Consider the following 17228-nt stretch of genomic DNA (forward strand, 5'->3'; position numbering starts at 1 on the left):
GCTGTAGCACTCTCCATCACTCTGGATTAGCTGTAGCACTCTCCATCACTCTGGATTAGCTGTAGCACTCGCCATCATTCTGGATTAGCTGTAGCACTCTCCATCATTCTGGATTAGCTGTAGCACTCTCCACCACTCTGGATTAGCTGTAGCACTCTCCATCATTCTGGTAAACTGTAGCATTCTCCATCATTCTGGATTAGCTGTAGCACTCTCCATCATTCTGGATTAGCTGTAGCACTCTCCATCACTCTGGATTAGCTGTAGCACTCTCCATCACTCTGGATTAGCTGTAGCACTCTCCATCACTCTGGATTAGCTGTAGCACTCTCCATCATTCTGAATTAGCTGTAGCACTCTCCATCACTCTGGATTAGCTGTAGCACTCTCCATCACTCTGGATTTGCTGTAGCACTCTCCATCATTCTGAATTAGCTGTAGCACTCTCCATCACTCTGGATTAGCTGTAGCACTCTCCATCACTCTGGATTAGCTGTAGCACTCTCCATCATTCTGGATTAGCTGTAGCACTCGCCATCACTCTGGATTAGCTGTAGCACTCTCCATCATTCTGGATTAGCTGTAGCACTCTCCATCACTCTGGATTAGCTGTAGCACTCTCCATCACTCTGGATTAGCTGTAGCACTCTCCATCATTCTGAATTAGCTGTAGCACTCTCCATCATTCTGGATGAGCTGTAGCACTCGAAATCATTCTGGATGAGCTGTAGCACTCAAAATCATTCTGGATTAGCTGTAGCACTCGAAATCATCCTGGATTAGCTGTAGCACTCGCCATCATTCTGGATTAGCTGTAGCACTCGCCATCATTCTGGATTAGCTGTAGCACTCGAAATCATTCTGGATTAGCTGTAGCACTCTCCATCACTCTGGATTAGCTGAAGCACTCCCCATCACTCTGGATTAGCTGTACCACTCTCCATCACTCTGGATTAGCTGTAGCACTCGCCATCATTCTGGATTAGCTGTAGCACTCGCCATCATTCTGGATTAGCTGTAGCACTCCATCATTCTGGATTAGCTGTAGCACTCGAAATAATTCTGGATTAGCTGTAGCACTCTCCATCACTCTGGATTAGCTGTAGCACTCTCCATCACTCTGGATTAGCTGTAGCACTCCCCATCACTCTGGATTAGCTGTAGCACTCGCCATTATTCTGGATTAGCTGTAGCACTCTCCATCATTCTGGATTAGCTGTAGCACTCAAAATAATTCTGGATTAGCTGTAGCACTCTCCATCACTCTGGATTAGCTGTAGCACTCGCCATCATTCTGGATTAGCTGTAGCACTCGAAATAATTCTGGATTAGCTGTAGCACTCTCCATCATTCTGGATTAGCTGTAGCACTCGCCATCATTCTGGATTAGCTGTAGCACTCTCCATCATTCTGGATTAGCTGTAGCACTCTCCATCATTCTGGATTAGCTGTAGCACTCACCATCATTCTGTATTAGCTGTAGCACTCTCCATCATTCTGGATTAGCTGTAGCACTCTCCACCACTCTGGATTAGCTGTAGCACTCTCCACCACTCTGGATTAGCTGTAGCACTCGCCATCATTCTGGATTAGCTGTAGCACTCTCCACCACTCTGGATTAGCTGTAGCACTCTCCATCACTCTGGATTAGCTGTAGCACTCTCCATCACTCTGGATTAGCTGTAGCACTCCCCATCACTCTGGATTAGCTGTAGCACTCTCCATCACTCTGGATTAGCTGTAGCACTCCCCATCACCCTGGATTAGCTGTAGCACTTGCCATCATTCTGGATTAGCTGTAGCACTCTCCATCATTCTGGATTAGCTGTAGCACTCGCCATCATTCTGGATTAGCTGTAGCACTCTCCACCACTCTGGATTAGCTGTAGCACTCTCCTCCACTCTGGATTAGCTGTAGCACTCTCCATCATTCTGGATTAGGTGTAGCACTCTCCACCACTCTGGATTAGCTGTAGCACTCTCCATCACTCTGGATTAGCTGTAGCACTCTCCATCATTCTGGATGAGCTGTAGCACTCGAAATCCTTCTGGATGAGCTGTAGCACTCAAAATCATTCTGGATTAGCTGTAGCACTCGATATCATTCTGGATTAGCTGTACCACTCGCCATCATTCTTGATTAGCTGTAGCACTCTCCATCACTCTGGATTAGCTGTACCACTCGCCATCATTCTGGATTAGCTGTAGCACTCAGTGGTGGAAAAAGTATTCAATTGTCATACTTGAGTAAAAGTGAAGATACCCAGTTAAATTCTACTTGAGTAAAAGTCTAAAAGTATTTGGTTTTAAATATACTTAAGTATGAAAAGTAAAATTATTAACCATTTCAAATTCCTTATTTTAAGCAAACCAGAAGGCACAATTTTTTTAAAATTGACGATCACCAGGGGCACACTCTCAGACATAATTTACAAACTAACCATTTGTGTTTAGTGAGTCCACCAGATCAGAGGGAGTAGGGATGACCAGGGATATTTTCTTGATAAGTGTGTGAATTGGACCATTTTTCTCTCAAAATGTAACGAGTACTTTTGGATGTCAGGGAAACTGTATGGAGTAAAAAGTATATTATTTTCTTTAGGAATCTAGTGAAGTAAAAGTTAGCAAAAAATAAATAGTAAAGTAAAGTAAAGTACAGATAATACCCCAAAATATTACTTAAGTAATACTTTAAAGTATTTTTACTTAAGTACTTCACACCACTGTCCATCACTCTGGATTAGTTGTAGCACGGTTTGAAAGCCTAAAGGAAAACTTTGGGAACAACACTAGTAGTGTTAAGACAAAAGATGTCCAACTGTGGATGATTTAGTCTGTGTTGGGAGGCTAGCTGCGCAACAACATAATGAATAGCGCATTGTGTTGTCATCTCAGATAAGTGTAGAGAGGAGATATTGTAGTCATCTGATTAGCGCCGCTCGCTCTCAACCTCTCCGTTACAGATTATATCATCATTTCAGTTCAGTTCAGTTCAAACACAGACATCTGATGTACTGTATCTTTGGTAGCTAGAGCATCTCTAAATGACAGAGATATTCAATCGAATCTAGCGCCCCCCGTGGGGATGAATAAAGTTGAATTGGAATAAATCAAAAACAAACGTCTTCCCCCTCAGCGGGAAAATACTAATCAACGTTAATTTGAGTTTCTCTTTTTTTCTCACTCAACAATGTTTCATTGAATACATGCTTTAAAGTACTTGAGTGCAGCATTGGTGCCAAAAAAAATGGTTTTGTCTCATTCCAGAAACCCAGTTGCCATGTTCAATTGAATAGGCTCCTGTATCCCCTGCTTTTGTATAACAAGCTTATATGAGTTTGCCAAGTATCACATAGGCCTGTCTAGCATTGGCAGCAAGATCGTTGACCCCTGTGGAGTACAAGTAGGTCTTCTGAGAGCTGAACTGTGCCCTGTAGTAAAACTGAGAGAAAACAGAAGAATCCATCGTTGGATTCGTTATGATCAACAACAACAAAATATGATATTGCCCTTTTAATGTAAGAGCTGTTTGAAAAGACCGCCTGAAATTTCAGCGGGATGGAGTTTTGGCCTGCCTTGTGACATCATCAAGTGGTAAATTAGTGGATTGACCAATAAGAAACACAGTTCCAAACCTCTCTGCCTAGTTTTCCGTTTTCCTGAAACATACTGTAGACCCTGGAGTGTGTGCTTTCAGAACACTGTTGCTAACAAGCCAGAGTGACTCATCTCGAAAGACACACCAAAGACAGGCAGAAATATAATTGGTTAATTTTATCGTGAAAATACTGTTGACCTTTGGTGAACTCCAGTTGCTAGAGAGGCAACTAAAATAAATAACTGACACCCTTAACATAGAGCCCCAGTCCGTTTTAGAATGGGTAACTAGCAATAGGCCAGTGCTAAGTACTGGATCCAATTTTTTGGGACAAATCTCTCATCTAGATCTATAATAGAGTAATGTGGCTATTGGGCAAGTTGAAGAGACTAAACTGCTGGGTTTTAACCCTAGATAGCAAGCTATCATGGTCAAAACATATAGACTCAATGGTTACTAAAATGGGAAGAGGTCTGTCCATGATAAGTCGTTGCTCTGCTTTCTTGATATCTCAGTCAAACAAACAGGTCCTACAGGCCCTAGTTTTGTCACACCTGGACTACTGACCAGTTATGTGGTCAGGTGTGTCAAAGAAGGACATAGGCAAATTGCAGTTGGACATAGGCAGAAGGAGATAGGCACATAGGCAAATTGCAGTTGGTCCAGAACAGATTAGCACGTATTCCACTTAGATGTCCTCGGACAGCGAATGTCAATGACACGCACGTCAATCTCTCCTGGCTCAAAGTTGAGGAGAGATTGACTGTATCACTATTGGTCTTTGTGCGAGGTGTTGATGTGTAGAAGGTACCGAACTGTCTGTTCAAGCAGTTGGCACACATTTCGGACACTCATCAGTACCACACGAGACATGCAACCAGAGGTCTCTTCACAGTCCCCAGGTCCAGAACAGAGGCTGGGAAACACACAGTATTAAATAGAGCCATGGCTAAATGAAACTCTCTGCCACCCCAGGTAACTCAAACTAGCAATAAAAACAGATAAAATAACACCTTACGGCATGACAGGTACTGTGATGAGACACAAACCATTTTTATGCATTTTGTATTGTATTATGTATTGTTTTATGCATGTGATACGTGGTTGGGATACGACTGTGATATGTGGTTGTCTCGCCTGTCTATCTTAAGATGAATGCACTAGCTGAGGGTCGCTCTGGATGGGAAATTCTGCTGAATGGCTAAATTGTAATATAAATGTGTATGGTATATTTATGTATATTATGTATTTTGTTTGTTGTGTTGTTTCCTGTTTGAATCCCAGGAACAGTAGCTGCTGCCTTGGCAACAGCTAATTGGGGATCCTACTAAATACTTAATACTTCCCTGGGGAATGAAAGGTAGGAATGTGGAAGACTATGGATAGAGGAATCAGAGATATCCAACAGAGCAGCCTCCCTGCTCTGAACACAATCTGTGACAATCTACCAGTAGTCTCTCTGAACACACAGTCTCGCCATGGTAGCCTCCTGCATTAGTTACACCTGCCCTGGGAGAGTGTGGAGTTCTGTGACAGTCTAGGCAGTGAAGTGTGTGTCTGTGTGTGTATGTGTGCGCGTCAGATTGACAGGTCGTCAGTCCCTCTCCACAGTCACTACCAAATCTTACAGCATAGAGAAACAGGCACGGGGCTAAGAGGAGGTGGTGTGTGTGTGTGTGTGTGTGTGTGTGTGTGTGTGTGTGTGTGTGTGTGTGTGTGTGTGTGTGTGTGTGTGTGTGTGTGTGTGTGTGTGTGTGTGTACTTTTTCATTCATGTGTGTAGAGAGCTGGTGTGGCTATTACCGACCTGCTGCGAGTGATACATTTACTGAGCTGAATGCTAACAAAGTGATGGAGAAAAAAACTGAATGTCATCTGCAACTGGAAGGGACAGGCAAAATGAAAATAAACCCACTGCAAAGGAAGAGTGCGCTCCGGTTAAAAAAAATGCTGCTGTAAAAACAAAGCTTTGCCGAAAGCAAGTTTGCCTTACTATGATTAATTTAGTCTCTGTTGTACTCATACTGTATATGAGGAGACAACTGCCGTTTTCTACATGTCAATAATATGCATATTTCTTACTCTAACAAGGTATTATGGCTTTTGTGTGTTTGGAACTGTCCACTGTCAGAGTCCACGATTGTTACTTATTTTAACTTATAGTGATACGGGGGAGTATTGGTGTTAGTCTGTGAGACTAGCCAAGCAATTATTTATGTTCAACTTCTCAAACATCGTCAATAAGAAACTTTCATGGTCCTTCCTCCCTTCCCCTTCGATTTCAAATCTTTCTTTAAATGGAAAACTTTTCGGTAACATTTTTTCTGTATGTATATCTACAGGAGTGGGAACATCCCTGAGCTGTCCTCTCTGTGTCCATCATTGTTCTGAAGGCTCAGTGGGCTGGTGGGAGTGCACATTTCAGAAGAACGCTGCGTGCCTGGCATTGGAGAGCCTAGGGACACATTTCAGGAGAACGCTGCGTGCCTGGCATTGGAGAGCCTAGGGACACATTTCAGGAGAACGCTGCGTGCCTGGCATTGGAGAGCCTAGGACACATTTCACGCTGCGTGCCTGGCATTGGAGAGCCTAGGGACACATTTCAGGAGAACGCTGCGTGCCTGGCATTGGAGAGCCTAGGGACACATTTCAGGAGAACGCTGCGTGCCTGGCATTGGAGAGCCTAGGGACACATTTCAGGAGAACGCTGCGTGCCTGGCATTGGAGAGCCTAGGGACACATTTCAGGAGAACGCTGCGTGCCTGGCATTGGAGAGCCTAGGGACACATTTCAGGAGAACGCTGCGTGCCTGGCAGAGAGCCTAGGGACACATTTCAGGAGAACGCTGCGTGCCTGGCATTGGAGAGCCTAGGGACACATTTCAGGAGAACGCTGCGTGCCTGGCATTGGAGAGCCTAGGGACACATTTCATTTCAGGGACACATTTCAGGAGAACGCTGCGTGCCTGGCATTTAGGGATTTAGCCTAGGGACACATTTCAGGAGAACGCTGCGTGCCTGGCATTGGAGAGCCTAGGGACACATTTCAGGAGAACGCTGCGTGCCTGGCATTGGAGAGCCTAGGGACACATTTCAGGAGAACGCTGCGTGCCTGGCATTGGAGAGCCTAGGGACACATTTCAGGAGAACGCTGCGTGCCTGGCATTGGAGAGCCTAGGGACACATTTCAGGAGAACGCTGCGTGCCTGGCATTGGAGAGCCTAGGGACACATTTCAGGAGAACGCTGCGTGCCCTGGAGAGCCTAGGGACACATTTCAGGAGAGCCTAGGGACACATTTCAGGAGAACGCTGCGTGCCTGGCATTAGGGACACATTTCAGGAGAACGCTGGCATTGCCTGGCATTGGAGAGCCCTAGCCTAGGGACACATTTCAGGAGAACGCTGCGTGCCTGGCATTGGAGAGCCTAGGGACACATTTCAGGAGAACGCTGCGTGCCTGGCATTGGAGAGCCTAGGGACACATTTCAGGAGAACGCTGCGTGCCTGGCATTGGAGAGCCTAGGGACACATTTCAGGAGAACGCTGCGTGCCTGGCATTGGAGAGCCTAGGGACACATTTCAGGAGAACGCTGCGTGCCTGGCATTGGAGAGCCTAGGGACACATTTCAGGAGAACGCCTGGCATTGGAGAGCCTAGGGACACATTTCCTGTGCCTGGCATTGGAGAGCCTAGGGACACATTTCAGGAGAAGCCTGGGAGCCTAGGGACACATTTCAGGAGAACGTGCTGGCATTGCCTAGGGACACATTTCATTGGAGAGCCCATTTAGCTGCGTGCCTGGGAGAGGGACACATTTCACGCTGCGTGCCTGGCAGAACTAGGGGACACATTTCAGAGAACGCTGCGTGCCTGGCATTGGAGAGCCTAGGGACACATTTCAGAGAGGGACACGCTGCGTGCCTGGCATTGGAGAGCCTAGGGACACATTTCAGGAGAACGCTGCGTGCCTGGCATTGGAGAGCCTAGGGACACATTTCAGGAGAACGCTGCGTGCCTGGCATTGGAGAGCCTAGGGACACATTTCAGGAGAACGCTGCGTGCCTGGCATTGGAGAGCCTAGGGACACATTTCAGTGCGACACACTGCATTATTAATATTACGCTCATGTTCCCTGTGGAACCTCTTTTATTGCTCAATGTGTGGAACAGTGGGCAACGCCCAAAGACGAGAGCCGCATCCCAACACACAATACACTTGCATCCCAACACACAATACACTTGCATCCCAACACACAATACACTTGCATCCCAATACACCAGGGGTGTCAAAGTCAAATGGACACAAATAAAAAAATACAAGACGAGGGCCGGACATGTTCATTGAAAAATTTTTTGCATCTAGTGAACCAACTGAAAACACAAATATATTACAATATGATCAGATAAATAAAGCAATATTTTCATCCCAGTAATCTTTACATTTTCAACAGACACAAAAGACAAACTTTATATAAATAATAACATGAACATTAAATGCATTCCATCAGTAGACTATATTTTCTATTTTAGCAAAAGTGGGCTAAATTTACTTCAAAGAAAAAACAATAATAGCAATTTTCTATCATCCACTCAACTGAAATATTTTTAAAATATAATTGATTGAAATACAAAAAAATAAAGTGCAAAAATCTATTAATCAAAAAACAACACTTTGAAGAAGATGCAGTGAAACAAATATTAAATTTTCTTTTAAACTTGAACTGAGTAAAACTCTAAAATGTGATTGCACAGTAATGTTCACTTGTTTGAGGTTGAGGGTGATACTTGGTGGTGTCCCAACAAGTTCATCAATGTTGTAAGGCTCTGAGCTGAAGAAATCCTCAGAATTTGGGAGGTGTTCAGCAGTAAGTGCGAACTTCTGTGTGATGTTTTGTTCAGGTTCATCAAAGAAAACAGTTGTTCACACAGGTATGTGCTGCCAAACATAGACAACGTTTGAGCAGCCTGAAGCTGGGGCAGGGAGGAAGAACTCCGCAGCACCCACTCCATATTTTGCCCTCAGTCATCATTATGGAGGACAGTGAGCTTTCCACGTCAACAGCAAATGGGTTGTTCCAACCTGCTTTTTGTGAAACCAAAACGGCGAAAGTGCATACCTATTTTATCAGCCAATTCCGCACAAGCTTCTCTTTCATGGTCTGGCAGCTGGGAAAGTGAACATCAGCGTCTCCACAGAGTCAGTTTGGTTTTAAATGCCTTCACTGTACTGTACATATGGAGTCCCAAACCCTGCAGCTGCAAGTTTATTGCATTCAGATGACTCGTAATGTCACACAGAAAAGCCATTTCACACAGAAACAATATATTGTGTCCAAGAACAGACAATCGAAACATCTTTGAAGCAGGTGCGATAACCTCTGTGTGATAAGGCAAATCACCATTTTCCTGTTTCAATGCCTTGAAATATATTCAAACCTTTGGCTCTGAAAATAAGTGCGTGATGATGTCATTACATGCTCCATTTTCAAGGCTTTACTGGTGTATTCAATGATAAGCTGTCAGCTCACCTGTCGCGTTTTCCTCTTGCAGTATCTTCGCCACCAGTCCGCTCCTGTGTCCACATCGCAGGTGCTCCGTCGGTTGTCAAACCCACGAGTTTTCCCAAGGCAGCTCCATCTCATTTACACATCTTGACACCTCTTCAGCAAATCATGCCCGTAGTTGTGCCATGCATAGGACGTAAAGCCAAAAACTCCTCTGTCACGCTTAGGTTGGAGCTCCGCGGATGGACAACTGGGCAATGTCAGAAATTTGCTCTCATCATGCTAAAATCTTTTCCCTTTTTTGCTCTTTTAGATTGATGGACAACTGGGGCAATGGTGTTTCTGCTCAGACTCACATTTAAAAAGAGTTGCCTTTTTCTGGGCAAACTTCGTCACAAACTTTAATCATGCAGTTTTTGATGAAATCCCCCTCCGTAAATGGCCGGGCTGATTTAGCGATCTCTTCTGCCAAAATAAACTGGGACAGCAGCCTGGCCTTGTGATTTGGCTTTTTGAACAGAGCCTGTCGAGATTTGAGGCCTCGTTTTAATTCCTCTGCCTTTTGTAGCCTTTGTTCCATGTCCATATTCTTGTTTTTGTCCGCGTGTTTCGTTTCATAATGTCGTCTCAGATTATACTCTTTCAGTACCGCCACACTTTCTCCACACAGAAGACACACAGGTTTTCCAGCTGAACATATACTCCGACTCCCACCTTGTTTGAAACCCCGGTTCTCAGTATCCACCTTCCGTTTTGCCATTTTTGATGGGTATCTGAAAGTTAATTTTACTGTGATGCTGACGACTGCTGTGCCAATAAATATTGAAATGAAGCAGCCTACTGTCACCTCGTGTGTAAAAGATCTCGGGCTGCCGGCTTGCTGCGGGCGGTTCTAATAATAAATCAAGATCATCCCAGGGGCCGTAAAAAACCTTCTTGCGGGTTCGGAGATGGCCTTGACTCTGACATATGTGCAATACACAATACACTTGCATCCCAACACACAATACACTTGCATCCCAATACAGATCTAACACTGACTGGAGGAAGAGATTGTCCTGCACAACAGCGGAGAACGATGGGTCAGAAAATTTAGGGCACACAAACTACTGTATTGAATCAGGGAAGGAAGCGGAATCCTACCATCACTATGACAGTAATGGAGTGTTACCGAAACCAACTTGTTAGATTCCGCCAAACGTTGAACAACAAATTGGTGCCTACTGTGGAGTCCCAATCATATCCCTTATCAGTGGCGGCCCACCCATTAGGGCGTTATCCTAAAGGTGCGATAAATGTATACATTTTCCTGTTTCAAAAATATATTGTTCAAAATAAGTGGTTCAGTTACTATTCTGCCAGCAGCAGCTCCGCTGGCACATAGGCCATGCACACATTGCTTGGATTGTTTTGTCAGCTATTTGCTATGGGGGGGACTGCATAAATTATAACAGCACCAAGTAAATGGACAGTCCTGGGGCGCTCAAATGTGCATCGGTTCATTCAGAACGTCTGGGTCTGTTCTAGTCTCCATCCCAATCAGTCTCTCGGCGCCAGACGGTTTACTTCCTCACGTGAGACTAGATCTGCTCTGTCAGGTACAGAGGGCACTAAAGCAAAAAGCTGATTGTCATTAACTTGTAAATGAATAATCCTGAAAGTCATGGGAGCCTGGGACCCGATAAACCGAACAAATACATCCAACAAGAGTCCAAGGACAGATGGTAGGATAAAAAAAGCATGACAGTGACTGGCCAATTTGATTGTTTCCATTCATGGTAATCATCATGTTCTACTGTAGGTGGGGGGCATGTTGTGTGGATTAAAACAGCATAAAATTGTATATATCACAAAGCATGATCAAATTAATTAGCCAGCTACAGTAATTTTGAGAAACATTGAGAAACAGTGTGGATGATTTTTTTTCGTCAAATGAACCAGTCATCTACCTTTTATAAGCAGCTAACTATAGCTAGCTGGTAGCTTGCTAGCTAGTTAACGCCCATCCCAATCTCAAGTCCTTCTAAACTAACATCTGACTAAGTCGGAAATATGAAGTTATTTCAGAATGAAAGTTAACTGGCTAGGGAATCATGCTTTGTGACATTATGTTAACTAGCTATCCCGTTAGATTGTGTTTTCACTTACTGCATCTGCAGTGGCCACCACTGTCCCTTATAACTGGAGCCAGGAATCTTTCCTGATCATGCAACCTGACCAAGGGCCTTAGTTTTTATTTTTTTATTTTATGTTATTTAACCTTTATTTAACTAGGCAAGTCAGAGTTAGAGTGTGGTATAATGCTATTCAGGTCACGTGGCTAGGAAACATTCCTGACCCTTTCTACTTGCTACCTGCACAACACACTGACTGCAGCACAACAGCCTTTGCATCTGAAACCCACATAGAGAGGCTGAGGCTCCCTCCTCCCACTCCAGCCTGCAGCACTCAGCCAGCCTCAGCCTGCAAGCTGCACTGAGACACCCCCCCCCCTCCTCCCCTCTCCCCCCTCCTCATTCTTTCATCAAACCTGCCAACTTCTCTCTCTGTCTCTCTGAAGAAAGCCAGTGGAGTGGGCCCACTGCTCCGCTCTGCTCCGCTCAGATCCTTTCCAATGGAGATATTAGCATTCATGCACTTTGAAAAGACACTTTATATAATTCTGTTATCAAAATGAATCATGCTGTATTTGTAATGTCCCCCCTCCCCCTCCACCACGCCAAAGTATCGCTGTTTTAGCAGAAGGTCAACGGCATCCTCTTGATCTCCTTACCAAAACACTATTTCCTCTTCCTCTTTTCACTGAAGCAGTATCTTCTCTTTTAACCACATGCAGCAGTAGATTATTCCAAACCTCTGGGACTTCTTTATCAACCTGCTAGCCCAGGGGAAGAGAGGAAGATAAGAGAACAACAGAGGGAGGGGAGAGAAAAGAGAGGGAGGGGAGAGGAAAAAGTTGTGGTGCAGAGTGACAAAGAATTACAGCGCTAAAAGAAATCAAGAGAAAGGAGATTAAGGACGTGACCACAGAGCTTGCCTAGATGACTAGGTTGACTCCCCACGGCACAGTGTGTGTGTGTGTGTGTGTGTGTGTGTGTGTGTGTGTGTGTGTGTGTGTGTGTGTGTGTGTGTGTGTGTGTGTGTGTGTGTGTGCACATGCATCTGCATACATGCACTACTGCGTGTGTGTGCAAGTGTAAGTGTGTTCATGTGTGTCTCCTTGATCCTCCAGTTCACTGGGGGCGCCGCCACACTGGACCTGAGCTCATAACCCTTATATCTATGGTTCAGAGTGCACAGTGACAGTCCCACAGCGCACATAAAGCTGAGGGCACTGGACTATAGGCTCATAGAGCTGGGGGTCAGAGAGCCTAACACACAATTTAGTTATCATTACTTCTGCCCTGTGCCTAGCTGGGCCAGACAGATAAAGCTGTGGCTGTCATGACATTTTGTCAGCCGGTTAATGTCATGCAAATGACTGCCGGTCTCACGGTAATTGACCGTTAACTAACATAAACATGATTGACATCTCCAGGCTTCCACACATACAAGCCGCTGCTGCTCGCGTTTGGAACATCTACATTTAAGAAAGTTTAAGAAATCGATTTAAAATACACCATCACAATAAATCCCAAATCTAAAGAAACATTATGACATGAAGAAAATGTATTTCAGGAGAACAGAATAGGAGTTGGCCTACTGTATGTTATCTGGCTATGCACCATGCCATAGGCTGTAGGCTCATTTATTTAGCAGACAAGATATGCTTATAAGTCCCGTGCTATTATTTTATATTATATGATTATATAGTAAGAAGAATATAATTGAACTGAATAAAATAGAAATTATGTTTTTCCCATTCTGGAGAGAGTGTGCAGATGACGTGGCTATGTTGAGCATAAAAGTGATAATTTGAAATAGATCCTATATGCTAGATTTAGAGTTGTTTGGTAACTTTAGTTGTGAACGACACCCAACCCATGTCTTAGAAATCAAAACATATATGGACTGCATGATGTCACTATGGGATTTGAAAAAGTTGCAAAAAAAGTCTGCTCTGTTCCTTCCCTCAGGCTGCACACAAGCTGTTCAACATATTTTCATCCATCAGACTATTCTCAATTCAAGGCAAAACCCCAGACTTAGAAATGACTGGAGAGCTTGCTTCAGTGCAGTCAATGAAGAGCACAACCACATGGAACGATTTATTGGAAGAGGTTGGTTAATAAGTGTGTGGCAAAGCTGGGACTGAGTTTTTAAAAGTTATCCAGTGTGACCACTGATGGATGCCCAATCTTGACAGGAAAAAACATTGGCCTTTTGAAACGGATAAAGTAGCTGAGCTGAACCCAGATCAGAAAATGATTTTCCTGCATTGCATTATTCATCAAGAGGTGCTCTGTAAATGTGTTCTGAAAATGAGCCATGTTGTGGAGACAGTCACTAATGTGGTAAACTTTTTAAGAGCAAAATATTTAAACCACAGGTAGTTGTCTCACTGTTGGAAGAGACAGAGTCGGGTCATGCAGATCTCCCCCTTGGGGAAGGTGCTTAAAAGGGTGTGGGACCTGAAGTCGGAGATTGCTGAGTTTTTGCAAATTAAAGGAAATAGTGCATTTGCTTCGACTGCAAGATAAATAATAGTTGGCTGATATTGCCTTCACCGTGGACATCATGGCCCTCATGAATGAACTGAATTCCAAACTACAAGGGAAGGGACTTTTTTCACATCAGATGTACATCCTTTTCAAAGCCTTCAAGGGAAAATGACTCCTCCTGACCTGCCAAGTAGAAGCCAACAATCTGACCCACCTTCTGACACTACTAGTCTGTTCCCTATCAGATGACCAGCGGGAGAAGTATACATCTCTGCTGAGTGCTTTGAGTGGTGAGTTTTCTCGTTGTTTTGAGGATTTCAAAGTGTTGGGAAATGACATGCTGTGGTTTCCTCTCCTTTCACCGTCAATGTGGATAACGCTCCCACTGACCTGCAACTTGAGCTTATCGATCTTCTGTGTGATGCAGTGATTGGAGAACTATTCAAAACAATGTCACCGACGAGGTTCTATGCAACTCTCGACGAACAAAACTTTCCAAAGATTAGGAGTTATGCTCAGAAGATGTTTGTACTGTTTTGGTCAACCTATGTATGTGAACAGACATTTTCAGTGATGAAATATAACAAGTCAAGGCACAGATCATCTCTCACCTCTCAGCAATCCTGCTCATAGCGACATCAGAAACTATACCTGACTTCACTGCTCTAGTCAATACCCGACAGAGACTTCACTCCTCACACTGATTGAGTAGTTTAAATGTAATGTTGAGCTCTCCTTTTTTCTTGCGTTTTTGTGCATGCCCGTTAACAAGAGTTCTGTCCGTGGTGCTGAATGCACAGTGTACTTTTCCCTCCATGTGGTTCATTGTGTTCATCATGTTTAATAATGAAAATACCTACCAAAAGGAGAACATGGATGTGGTTTATGTCTGTGCATTTTTAAAAAGTAAAATAAGTAGCATATCTGGACATGATTTACAGTCGATATATCTGTCAACACAGTCATACACATGATGTATAATCCTGTAATATGATTCTGGCCCTAGATATATTCTGGCCCTAGATATATCCTAATGTTCCCCTCCATGGGAAGTAATTGCCCAGGCCTGGGTTAGAGAGACAACAGAGCCCTGAGTACCAGGCCATTAGCAACCTGACGGTTATTAGCCAATTGGGTGCTACCAACACATGTCCAGAGTGCATAAAAGAAGATTACCATGACTCAACGGTCATGTGGAATTTGACTGCGGTCATGACTTATGAATGCCGGTGTGGCAATAATACAGTCACCACAACAGCCATGCAGGCTTCTAAACAGCTTCTGCCTTCAAGCGCTAAGACTCCTGAACATCTAGTCAAAGACTAGACGTCCAGACTATTCGCACTGCCCCCTCCCCTCTCCGCACCACTGCCACTCACTCTCTGTTGTCATCTATGCATAGTCACTTTAATTAACTCTACCTACATGTACATACTACCTCAACTAACCGGTGCCCCCGCACATTGACTCTGTACCGGCACCCCCCTGTATATATTATGTGATTCTTTTACTGCTGCTCTTTAATTACTTGTTACTTTTATCTTTTATTCTTATCCGTATTTTTTTAAACTGCACTGTTGGTTAGGGGCTCATAAGTTAGCATTTCACTGTAAGGTTGTATTCGGCGCATGTGACTAATACAATTTTATTTGATTTTAAATGTGCTTGGGATGGTTGTTAGATAAAACAGCTTGGTGATGTGTTGACAGTGAGGATGAGAACTAATGGTTTTTTGAGCCGCAGGGAATGCAAGCTCCAGAGGGTCTCGAAGCTAAGCAATTCCTGTTGAACATTCAAAGTCCCCCCCCCCCACACACACACACACACACTGTCAATGCTGGGTATAACAAACGACTATTAAACAACCTTTTGATTGCTTTTGTTTTTGCGTCTGTGCATGTTTGTGTGTGCGCGTCTTCGAGCCATGAGTCAATCTGTGCTTCCAGGTTTGAAGGCAACTGAATTAATTAATTTGCATCTGTACATCCCTCTCGCTCCCGTCTCTCTCTCTCTCCCCATCTATCTTGTTCTCTCTCTCAGAAATAAAAGTGTTTTTGTGCCTCCTGCCTGTCATTATGCCTGAGTGGGTACATTGGGACAACACTAACTGACGGAATATGTCACAGGCTGTCTGAATACGGCGAGATTGAAACGGCGTCTACCACATTGAGTGCTTAGGTGATTATGCCTTACTGAAATGTATGAAAGGTTATTGCACTAGCTGGTTATATATTCTCCTCAGGCTAATACAAGCAGATAAGCAAGCAGCCAGCAGCACAGCCCTAGAGCTTGTTGTTGTGTCTTTACTTCGTGAGGTGTTTGCTATGTCTCCACACATGGAAGAAATCAACGCCAATACATCCTTATTTAGCAGAGAGGTTTGCACAGCCTGTCTGGGAATCCTAGATCCCCACCTTATTCTAGAACGGAAATAAGGATTTTGGCTTGTCGGCACCTCAAAATCCTCTCACGCTCAAAGTTTTCATCGCTCTGTCTAGACAAACTTAAGCAGTTTTCAGCACCCCAAAACATTTAGATTCCACACCTTGTGTGTGGCTGTCTGCCCTGGGATTCCCTATGGAGAGACAGTGGCACAGCTGTGTGATGCCTAGAGATTCCCTGTGGAGGGCGAGGCAGGGAGCTGCATGTTAAGCCTGCCTAGAGCGCCTCATCTATACTGCTGGCTGCTAATGCTTGAAATGGTGAAAGGATTTATTGGACATTTTAAGAATAGACACTTTAGTTTGTACAGTGCCTTCAGAAAGTATTCATACCTCGACTTATTCCACATTTTGTTGTGTTACAGCCTGAATTCAAAACGGATTAAGATTTTTTTTCTCACCCATCTACACACAATACCACATAATGACAAAGTGAAAACATGTTTTTACAAACGTATTGAAAATGAAATACAGAAATATCTCGTTTACATAAGTACTCACACGCCTGAGTTAGAATCACCTTTGGCAGCGATTACAGCTGTGAGTCTTTCAGGGTAAGTCTAAGGGCTTTGCACACCTGGATTGTACAATATTTGCAAATTATTATTTTTTTTAATTCTTCCAGCCCTGTCAAATTGTTTGTTGAACATTGCTAGACAGCCATTTTCAAGTCTTGCCATAGATTTTCAAGCCAATTTGAAGTCAAAACTGCCACTCAGGAACATTCAATATCGTCTTGGTAAGCAACTCTAGTGTGTATTAGGCCTTGTGTTTTAGGTTATTGTTCTGCTGAAAGGTGAATTTGTCTCCCAGTGTCTGTTGGAAAGCAGCCTGAGCCAGGTTTTCCTCTAGGACTTTGCCAGTGCTTAGCTCTACTCCATTTCTTTCTTTCCTAAAAAAAATCTCCCTTGTCCTTGCTGATGACAAGCATACCCATAACATGATGAAGCAGCCAGCACCATACTTAAAAATATGAAGAGTGGTACTCAGTGATGTGTTGTGTTGGATTTGCCCCAAACGTAACACTTTCACACCGATACAACAGCACAGGCACTCATAGGACCAACGGACATGGTAACAATAACC

The 17228-nt window shown here is 43.9% G+C and overlaps 1 pseudogene; it reads left to right on the forward strand.

The window, feature by feature from the left end:
• Positions 1–13251: 13251 nt before the first annotated feature.
• On the forward strand, positions 13252–16994 carry LOC135563990 (general transcription factor II-I repeat domain-containing protein 2-like; annotated as a pseudogene).
• Positions 16995–17228: the final 234 nt, after the last annotated feature.

This window comes from Oncorhynchus nerka, linkage group LG23 (assembly GCF_034236695.1).
Source record: "Oncorhynchus nerka isolate Pitt River linkage group LG23, Oner_Uvic_2.0, whole genome shotgun sequence".
In the NCBI taxonomy this organism is placed as follows: Eukaryota; Metazoa; Chordata; class Actinopteri; order Salmoniformes; family Salmonidae; genus Oncorhynchus; species Oncorhynchus nerka.